The 10,000-nt window shown below is 40.4% G+C and overlaps 1 protein-coding gene across 4 annotated transcripts in view; it reads right to left on the reverse strand.

Annotated features, from left to right (window-relative positions):
• The window catches only part of LOC125039406, a 471,503-nt gene that overhangs the window by 177,466 nt on the left and 284,037 nt on the right, over nucleotides 1-10,000 (reverse strand). The gene's annotated exons all lie outside the window — the stretch shown is intronic.

Genomic DNA, 10,000 nt, shown 5'->3' on the forward strand with positions numbered 1-10,000 from the left:
CCCCCCCCAACCCCAACCCATCGCGGATACCTTGCTTCCACCCCTCCCCCTTAAACCATCCCCCTCCCCCCTAAGCCTCTTCCCCCCCCCCCCCACCTTGCCTTTCATTCCCTATCATTGTCTTCGATGAAATAATGAAATCACCTTTTTTTTCTTTCTTTTTTTTAAAGGAAAAGGAGAGAAAAAATGAAAAGTCTCATGAACGAGAGGAAATTTGCACCATCGACCAGTGCTTCTTTAATAATCTATTACTATCATTTATATATATATATATATATATATATATATATATATATATATATATATAATAAACCTGAATATAACTAACCATTGGAAATGACACTAGAAGTTATGTGGACGGATATGCATGTTCAGAAAAAGGGTGGTAAGAGCATATGTGACTATATCTATGTCTCTTTCTCTTTGAGTATCGTAATATTTGCCTTGTTGGGTATAATCTATATTTCCGAGTTTCTATTGTATATATTTCAAGGGTGGAGGGAAGTGTTTATACAGATATAGAGAAAGAAAGGGAGAGTGAGAGAGAGCGAGAGATATAAAAAGAATGAGAGAGAGAAAGAAAGGGAGAGTGAGAGAGAGCGAGAGATAGAGATAGAGAGGGAGAGAGAGAGAGAGAGAGAGAGAGAGAGAGAGAGAGAGAGAGAGAGAGAGAGAGAGAGAGAGAGAGAGAGAGAGAGAGAGAGAGAGAGAGAGAGAGAGAGAGAGAGAGAGAGAGAGAGAGAGAGAGAGAGAGAGAGAGAGAGAGAGAGAGAGAGAGAGAGAGAGAGAGAGAAGAGAGAGAGAGAGAGAGAGAGAGAGAGAGAGAGAGAGAGAGAGAGAGAGAGAGAGAGAGAGAGAGAGAGAGAGAGAGAGAGACAGACAGAGACACTGAAAAAGACAGACTGACAGAAAGATAGACAGGCAGGTAGAGAGAATATGAGTGTTATCGGCACAGCTATAATATACTTATCAGCCCATCATTAATCATTAATTACCTAAATAATGATCGCGTCAGATGGACTAATGAATCCTCTGTGTTCAAATAACAGAAGAGAATCATCTCCAAGACCAGTAATCAGACAAAGGAAAACAAAAAAAGAAAAAGAAAAAGGAAATCAAAGGAAATGAAAAAAAGAAGATAAGAGAAAAGAAAAGAAGAGGGAGATAAGGGAAAATAAAAAAGAGAGAAAACTAAAGAAAAGAAAGGAAAGACAACGAAATAAAAAATAAAAAAAATTGACAGACATCCAATTCAGGAAGACTAAAGTTTTGATAGCAAGAAAAAGAAAGAAGACGAAGAAGAAGAAGAAGAAGAAGAGAAAGAAATAAAGAAATGCAATCAGAGGACGATAAACAAAGGCAGCATTTGCAGGAAGCAGTTCGTGGCACCGCTTCTGTATCGCACCACCTCAGGGCATGAGAGCGATAAGGGGCAAGGGCACTGTCCCTACTCTTCCCTTACCCCGCCCCCCTAACCTCTATTTCCCTATCGCCCCTTCACCTGCTTCTCTCCCCCCCCCCCCCCATCCTCCTTCGACCTCTCCTTCTTCCTTCTTACTTATCTCCGTCCCCTTCATTTCCTTCCGTCTTACTAACTTACATGCTCATTCTTTCCTTTTCCCCTTCTTCTTCCTCCCTACTTTCCTTTCTCCCATAAACGCTCGTCTTCTCTCTCAGTCTTTCCCCTACTCTTCTCATTTCATTCTGTCTTTTCTCCTTTGCATTCCCTCTTCAGCCTTCCCTTTCCCCCCTTTCCTTTTTCCATTACGATTCTTCCGCCCCCCCCTCTAATCCCTTACTCTCCCTTCCTCTCCCTCCTCTTACCCTTTCTCCCCCCCCCCCCTTTATCATTTCTCTCCCCTTCTACTCCTTTCACTCTTGTCCTTTCTCTCTTACCCTCCCATCCTTCCTCTTTCTCTCCCTCCTTTCCTCTCCTATCTTTCCCTTCCCCCTCCCTCTTCTCCCATCCTTGCCCTTCCCCTCCCTCCCCCCTCTCCTCTTCGTCTCCCAAAAGCTGACGGACAAATCATGATCCCGAATCTTGATAAACGTCGTAATTTCATCTCTTTGCTTGACGTTACGCCGCTGAGCAATAAGGGGAGTCACGAGGAAGGAGAAAGGACTGAGCGATCCCTTGGGAGGTCTTGGGAGAGGGTTATGTGTGTATGTGTGTTTGTATGTATTCGGGTCTCTCTATCTGTGTTTCCCCTTCTCTCACTTTCCGCCCCCCCCCTCTCTATGTCTGTCTGTCTGTCTGCTGTCTGTCTGTCTGTCTGTCTGTCTGTCTGTCTGTCTGTCTGTCTGTCTGTCTGTCTGTCTGTCTGTCTGTCTGTCTGTCTCTCTCTCTCTCTCTTTCTATCTCTAAGTATGCGTGTGTGCGTTTGAACACGCGTGTCTCTGTGTATATATGCCTTCGCTTGTATCTGCATGCAGCAACTCTCCGCTCACCCGAGTGAATCGAACCCCTTATTCCTGAATAGGATTCGCGACCTAGACCCTCTTTTTATCCAGGGCAACAGTATGGATATCCAATACGCGAGTCATCGACGTCCAAATGGCAAGGAGGACCATGCACATTACCTGGGCATCGGGTAAGCACATTCTTGGGAGTCTAGTGTGTGGCTTATGTGGTGATATTTTAAGGTCGGATAATAGTGTTTTGAGTTGATTTATTTAAGTCTATATATATTTGTGCGTGTGTGTGTTTGTGGGGGAGTAACTGTATATCGGGGGCCGGGTGTGGAAAGGGAGGGGTAAGTGTGCAGATAATATAAACGAGTTTAGTTAGTTGAGTGCTCATTAGCACATAAATGTACTTGTGTACTAATTCCATCAAACGTACCCAAAAACATTATAACATTCATGAAAACCTACACCAAGACAAAATATCCCCCACGTCAATCATTTCCACACATAGAAAAGGGAAACAAATCATTGAAAATCACACCGTAACTAATTCCGGCCTCCCCCTCCATTAATCGACGGGCGGTGCACATCACTCATCCTTTTCCCCGCCCCTCCCTCTGTTACCCAATCTCGTCTCACGCGCGTGGCCAAGTCGAGCGCGAGTGACGGCGTCCGCTAACTCGACAGATCCTCGACTCTTGGGAGAACAGATGCTAATTAAGAGAAAGGTCACGTAGCCTCTCCTGGAGGAAAGAGATGTTTCGCAACAGCCCTCGACGCCGCGGAGATTACAGGACGTGGCAACCCACAGTTTGGTGTTCCTGGCGGAGTGACAAAACTTCTGCAGGCTCTACGCTGCGAGGTCCGAGGGCCGTTCTCTTGAGTGTGGTTTGCTGACGACAAATTTTCTCTCTTATGCAGTGGGTTCATGTGTCGCTAACGTGATTTTTTGACTGTTCGACTGGTAAGTGGGTGTTCGTGTTACGGAGGTGTTAAGTAGCATGGAAGAGGCGTCTGCGGTAATGACGTATCACCCTCTGGCGCCTGGCATCCCCGGTCCCCTTTGCCGCCTAATCCTCCCTGTCACCTATTACCCTGCCCGATGAGCCTTCCCTCGCGCGTCCAGAAGGCCGGGAGAGAACATCTTCCTGTCTATCAGTTTCCGCAGATGCCTCCGTGGTCGCCGCTGACTGATCTTTATTTGTTTCGTTATTTATATTATTTCTTCTTATTCTTGTTCTTGTTCTTATCTTTTTCTTTTTCTTCATGTACTTTTTTTTGTCTTGTTCTTCATTATTTCTCCATTACATCTTAATTTCTTATTTCATCGCGACATATCCAGATATTTATGTGATATATATATATATATATATATATATATATATATATATATATATACATACATATATATATATATATATATATATATATATATATATATATATATATATATATGTGTGTGTGTGTGTGTGTGTGTGTGTGTGTGTGTGTGTGTGTGTGTGTGTGTGTGCATGAGTGTGTTTGTGTGTGTTTGTGTGTAAACACACATTTTTACCTGTTTTTATTCACTTATTTTATCCCTATATATTCGCGCGACTCCAAACAGTAATCTTGATTACCGCACTTCTACATTCCACCTTACAATAATCTCATCTAATAAAATCAATGTCTGATAAACTTCACCTTCCTCAATTAAATGTCCCCAATCCATCAAACCGAGAAACGACCCATAAACACAGACCAAAAATCCCGAAATAAGCGGCCATAACGACCTATGAAATATGAAGCGTCTCTTACTCGGGCAGAAAGATAACTCTGTAGATATCACCCGGAGACCGAATCTTATCTGTCAAAAGCAGCTCGAGTATTGAAAACCACTACGGCGGTGGATCCCGAAATCCTCTCTGTCCTCTCTAATCGTTAATTCCTTTTTTTCGAATTTGTATTAAACTGTTAATGATTAAGTTTATGATAACGTTAACAATGTAGAGTTGATATTAAAGTGGCTTCGCAAAACTAGCACAGCCCATCATGGTGCGACGCCCGCGGGATATCACAAACACCTTTGACACGCTAGTTATCACAGAGATATTCAAAATCAAGCAATTTACATACAACCGTAATTTACATATAATTACTGAAGGGTTGACGGCCTCATTCTCTTCCCTTTTAATTACATGTTCATTGCTTGCTGATGGCAGTGCCGATGTGTAATTATAGTTCACATAATAATTAACCTATATTTTAAAATGAAAAACTAATTAAAACTAACAAGTTATAAATCAAAATGAGAAGTTGATATGAGAATATCGACCGGACGACAAAGAGTTCTTGACACACATCGGGAGGGAAGTGTTTCCGATGAAGAATCGCTCTGATAACCTTTGAGGAAAAATTCTGCAATATTGTTTAGAAAATGTTCGAAAAAATAATGCATTATTTCATTCATTTCTTCCTATTTGCATGTAAACTGACTTCGTTTACTTGCATTCGGTATCAGCTGATGATAAAAGCAGGGAAATGTATTTCCCATTACCAAACAGATACGCATGAATCCAGCATCCTGTGCACGTAAGACTGCAAAGGAATGAAATACATTTTTTCTTGCATGTTTTTCTTTCTCTCGTGGTTTACACAGTCAACCACATATCTACTTATTAATTTGAGTTATACGAATCTCTTGTCATTCACCCTACCATTCCACATTCCACATACCACCTACCCTGGTCTTATAAGAAACAGCAGTAACATGATAAGACCTCATATATAAGATCCAGAGAGAGATACCTTCCACATACATTCCGAACAACGGGAATCGACCCAGAAATCGATGAACTTCAAGTACAGGAATCCGAGGACACAGCGTGTTATATCTGCTTGATTTTATGCCAAACGATTTCCCAAACACTCGATGGGTGAGGCAGTGTGTCAGTATAATTCAGAATTAAAGGAAGGCAATGCGGATGCGCGGAGGCAGCTGTGAGGGAGAGAGTGCGACGGAGAGAGGGAGAGAGAGAGAAATGAGGAGAGAAAAGGAAGAGGAGGAGAAGATGGGGGGGCAAGGAGAAACAGGGAGATGGAAAGGCTAGGTAAGGAGAACGGTATAGATAGATAGATAGATAGAAATAGAAAGATGGTTGGAAGAGAGAGAGAGGGAGAGAGAGAGAGAGAGAGAGAGAGAGAGAGAGAGAGAGAGAGAGAGAGAGAGAGAGAGAGAGAGAGAGAGAGGATAAAGAGAAGAGAAAATTAGCAAGAAGACGAGAGAAACATACAAAAAAAATAGACACCCATTTTCACAAGTACCGATAAATCTGAACCGAAAAACGCCTCCACCACCCACTCTAGAATAACACTTTCACGGTTATATCTGATCTACCTCGAGGCATGGGCGGACTGACACGAGCAGAGGGTTGGGAGATAGGGCTCAGTGCCGCAGGGGGCGTGACCTGACCCTCTGCAAGGTGTGTGTTATCTCCTCTGCAGACTCCACGACCTCGTCTGACCTTGCTCGCCCACGCACCTGGGTCAATATACCTGCCGAACCTCTCCCTCCGGATCCTCTTCCTATGCGAGACTTTCAGGCTGTGTTATTGTTTTTGTTTGTTGCCGCTTATCTATCGGGTTCAGAAATGTATTGGTCATACACAGAGGAATAATATATATATGTATATATATATATATATATATATATATATATATATATATATATATATATATATACATACACATACACATATGTACACACATACACACATACACACACACACACACACACACACATATAGCTATATCTATATCTATCTATCTATATATATATACATATATATATATATATACATATATATATATATATATATATATATATATATATATATATATATATATATATATATATATATATATATATATATTTATATACACACAAACACACACACACGCACATATAAACATACACACTCATTTATACTCACACACACAAACACATATATACATATACGCGAAAATGCATTTTAAATTCTTCGATTTTCATTATTAGCTTTTGCATAACTCGCAATTCATAAAAATGGAAAGAAAACTCATTTCCAGTCTTCATGTTTTTTTTTTTTTTTTTTTTTTTTTTTTTTTTAGTCGCCGTTCTTTAGCATTACACATGTTCCCACCCTAGTTTTAACCATTATAACCAAAATCAAATGTTGCTATAACGTTTCCACTTGCTACCCATTATGCCGTGGTTCATAAAATTTGGAAACACAATATTTAGGATTCTCCTGTTACGACCGTTTTTCAGCCGCCGCATAAGCTTATATGTTTGTCAACTAGAATATAAAGCATATGAAATATCTTCTGTGCAGTGTGACAAATTACAATGAATTTATTTGTTGTGTCTGCCTCGTTAAATTATTCACTTTCTCTCTCTCTCTCTCTCTCTCTGTCTATCAATATTTACTTATATATTGTATTATATGAAAGAAAACAATTTGTCATTGAACACAAGAGCGTGCGCATGCCATTTTATGTAATATACATATTTATTCGTAACCACATCAAATTCAATTAATGCTATTGTACAATACTGCCAGATAAAGTCGCCGCTTTTGTTGAACTTAACGGCAAAGCAAAGGTTAAATGGAGAGTGTACACTATGACAAAGAAATATATGTATGTACACACACACACACACATATACATACACGCACACACACACACACACACACACACACACACACACACACACACACACACACACACACACACACACACACACACTCACACACACACACGCGCGTGCGCGCGCGCGCACGCGCACATGCACACGCACACGTACACGCACACGCACACGCACACGCACACGCACACGTACGCACACGTACGCACACACACACACACACACACACACACATATAAACACATATAAATACATATTATATTTATATGTAAATACCTAAATGCACAAACCGACGTTTTAGTCAAACCAAGAAAAAAAATCACACCTTTTCTCGATAAGAGTTAAGAGGAGAACACAGATACAGAGAAGGAGCTACAAAAACAAGCCTGGCAAGAGGGCCCAGAGCAGCCGCCGAGCGAGGGATGAAAGACAAAGAGGTCTATATGTCATAACTTCAGCGTCTAGTTGTTCTAGTGCAACTTTAATACAGCGAGTGACACGGAACGCCAGTCTTGCAAAAGCTGTTCTTTGTTCAGTTTAGAGTTGACGCCTGCATGCTGTTAATGACCGGGTGAATTGAACAATGTGTTTGATTACGGTTTCTTAAATAAACGTTTTACTGTTGTGGATTTTTTTTTTTTTTTTGTTTTTTTTCTGTTTTATATTTACTTATTTTCTCCTTATGAGTCTTATGTAAATTGAAATAATATGCGATGAGATGTTAAACGTTACATAAGTTTTTTTTTTTTTATATATACTGAAACAGAAAGAAGAGAGAAAAAAGAGGAAGAAAAGAAGAAAGGAGGAGGAAGGAAAAGAAATAGCAAAGAAATCCACGGAACTAACGCCAGAATTTCGGCAAAAACTCGTGTAACATAATGATATGCAAATGGTCAAGGAGGCTTTGGAATAGCAACTAGAGGCACACGATTGCACACAAATGGACACAAATTACGGTAAGTGAACATTTCGAGCACTTTAGCTGTTGAAATCGCGTGTATCCATACCTGGTGACATCGTGCAATAATCCGAAAGTCATTTAACTCCAAAATAGTTCGTGTGAATGGAGATTCCCCTTCTGACCTTTTAAAATCTGTCAAAATCTCTTCGAATTAAGCTCCAATGTGGTAATTATGATCATTCCTGTTTGTCCACGAAATGAAATAAACATTCTAAATACTCTTTCCTAATGAATCAAAAACGGTTTGTGAAACTTGGAAAAAAAGTGTTCCGCCTCATATAACGGTATATATGAAGTGCCAATACCATTGACCATATTCGTCTGCAGTGGACACGTTTCACAGTTTAACGACAGAAAGCCGAAAAATCCTATTATTTTTGACAGTCACATAATTTAGATTATGATTATGTGGAAACTAATTAAATAGGAATGCTATAAGGAAAATATTTCGAATGCATTCTTCATTTTAAAACGATGTCCGAATATCGTTTTAAAATTATTTTGCCGTTACTAAGCTCAACAAACGTTGGTGGTTTATTTGAAATTAAAGGTAGTGCCATTATAGTATATAGTTGTAATATTATTAGGGACATAAAAGCTGGTATTATTGTTCGTATGTTTTTGTGATTGTTGCTAGTAACAACAGCAACGGAGGTTAATGTTCATGATAGCAATAGCAGAATTAAATCAACCAATTGAAGTAACATTAGCAGTCGAAATAACAAAATTATTGACAAAAGGGGTAGGCAGCTGCAAAAAGGGGGAAGAATAGAAAGAAAAATATAATAAAATGCAGAACTGGGGCACAACAGTAGAAGGGGTGCGTCGCGGATCCAGCTAGTTAAAAGTTTACTTGCGGAAATTTCGTCCAAACAACAAGTCAGCTGGGGACCTGGCTTGCACGTAACCTCTGACCTTACATCTGTTAGCGGAGTGGGTTTCTCCATTCAACCATTTTCGGTCGCATTTCAGGTCAATCACGGGTGGAAGGGACAGGTTGTGTGAGACGTGGCGTGTATGATGGATGAGGTATTGCAGCTTTGCATTGCTGCAAAAATAAGCAAGAGGATTTTTTAAACTATGATTTGGTCTTCTATTGCCGTTTTTCTTATTCGCGTTTATCTTCCTACTATATTTAAACCGTGGGCTCTTATCTTGCGAAACTGTTATCCTCATCAGAGCACGCAACTTAAAATAATAACAAAGAAGACAGGTTTGCTGATGAAGTTGAGAGTAAGAAGAAACAAACACAAGAGTAACAGCTGCCTATATGCAATAGCGAAAGAAAATGACTTCAAACACTAATAACAAACCACAAAAAGACATCCCTGGGGCCAACAACAACCAGACGACTTTATATGAAGCAGTACCCTGGGCGAGAGAGGAGGAAGTCGACGAAAAATACTTATATGTCGGGTCAGCCAAGCGTGAATCTCGACTTGCGAGGTTTTAATCTGAGCGTCAGCGCGGGGTGTATTCAGGGAGGCGCAGTTGAAGGCCGAGTCGCTCTGATTCCCGCGGTGGCAGCGCCCCTCTCATTACAAGAGCTCTACGACGTCGACGGGTTTATATGCTCGTTTCCTGCTCCATGATAGATACTATTCCCTGGCTACTATTCCCTCATACGTTGTCGACCATCTTATTTACCCTCTCTCCCTTCTCTCTTACCTTCTTTCCCTTCCCTCTTTCTCTGTCTCTTTCTTCTTACCCCCATTTTCTTTATTTTACCATCTCCCCCCTTTCTCTCACCCTGATTTTCTTCCTTCTTAACATATTTCCATTTCCTCTCACGTTTTCTAGCCTTCCCTCTCACCCTTTCTACCCTCTTTATTTGAGAGCCAAGAACTCCAAATAGGCTCAGTTAATGTTACTCTAAGTATTATACATGAATCACTGTATTGTGCATGCCTTTCTCTAGTATGTATTATATATTATAATTTGATTGTAAATGCTATGACATATATAAA

The sequence above is a fragment of the Penaeus chinensis genome, chromosome 27 (assembly GCF_019202785.1).
Source record: "Penaeus chinensis breed Huanghai No. 1 chromosome 27, ASM1920278v2, whole genome shotgun sequence".
Taxonomy (NCBI): Eukaryota; Metazoa; Arthropoda; class Malacostraca; order Decapoda; family Penaeidae; genus Penaeus; species Penaeus chinensis.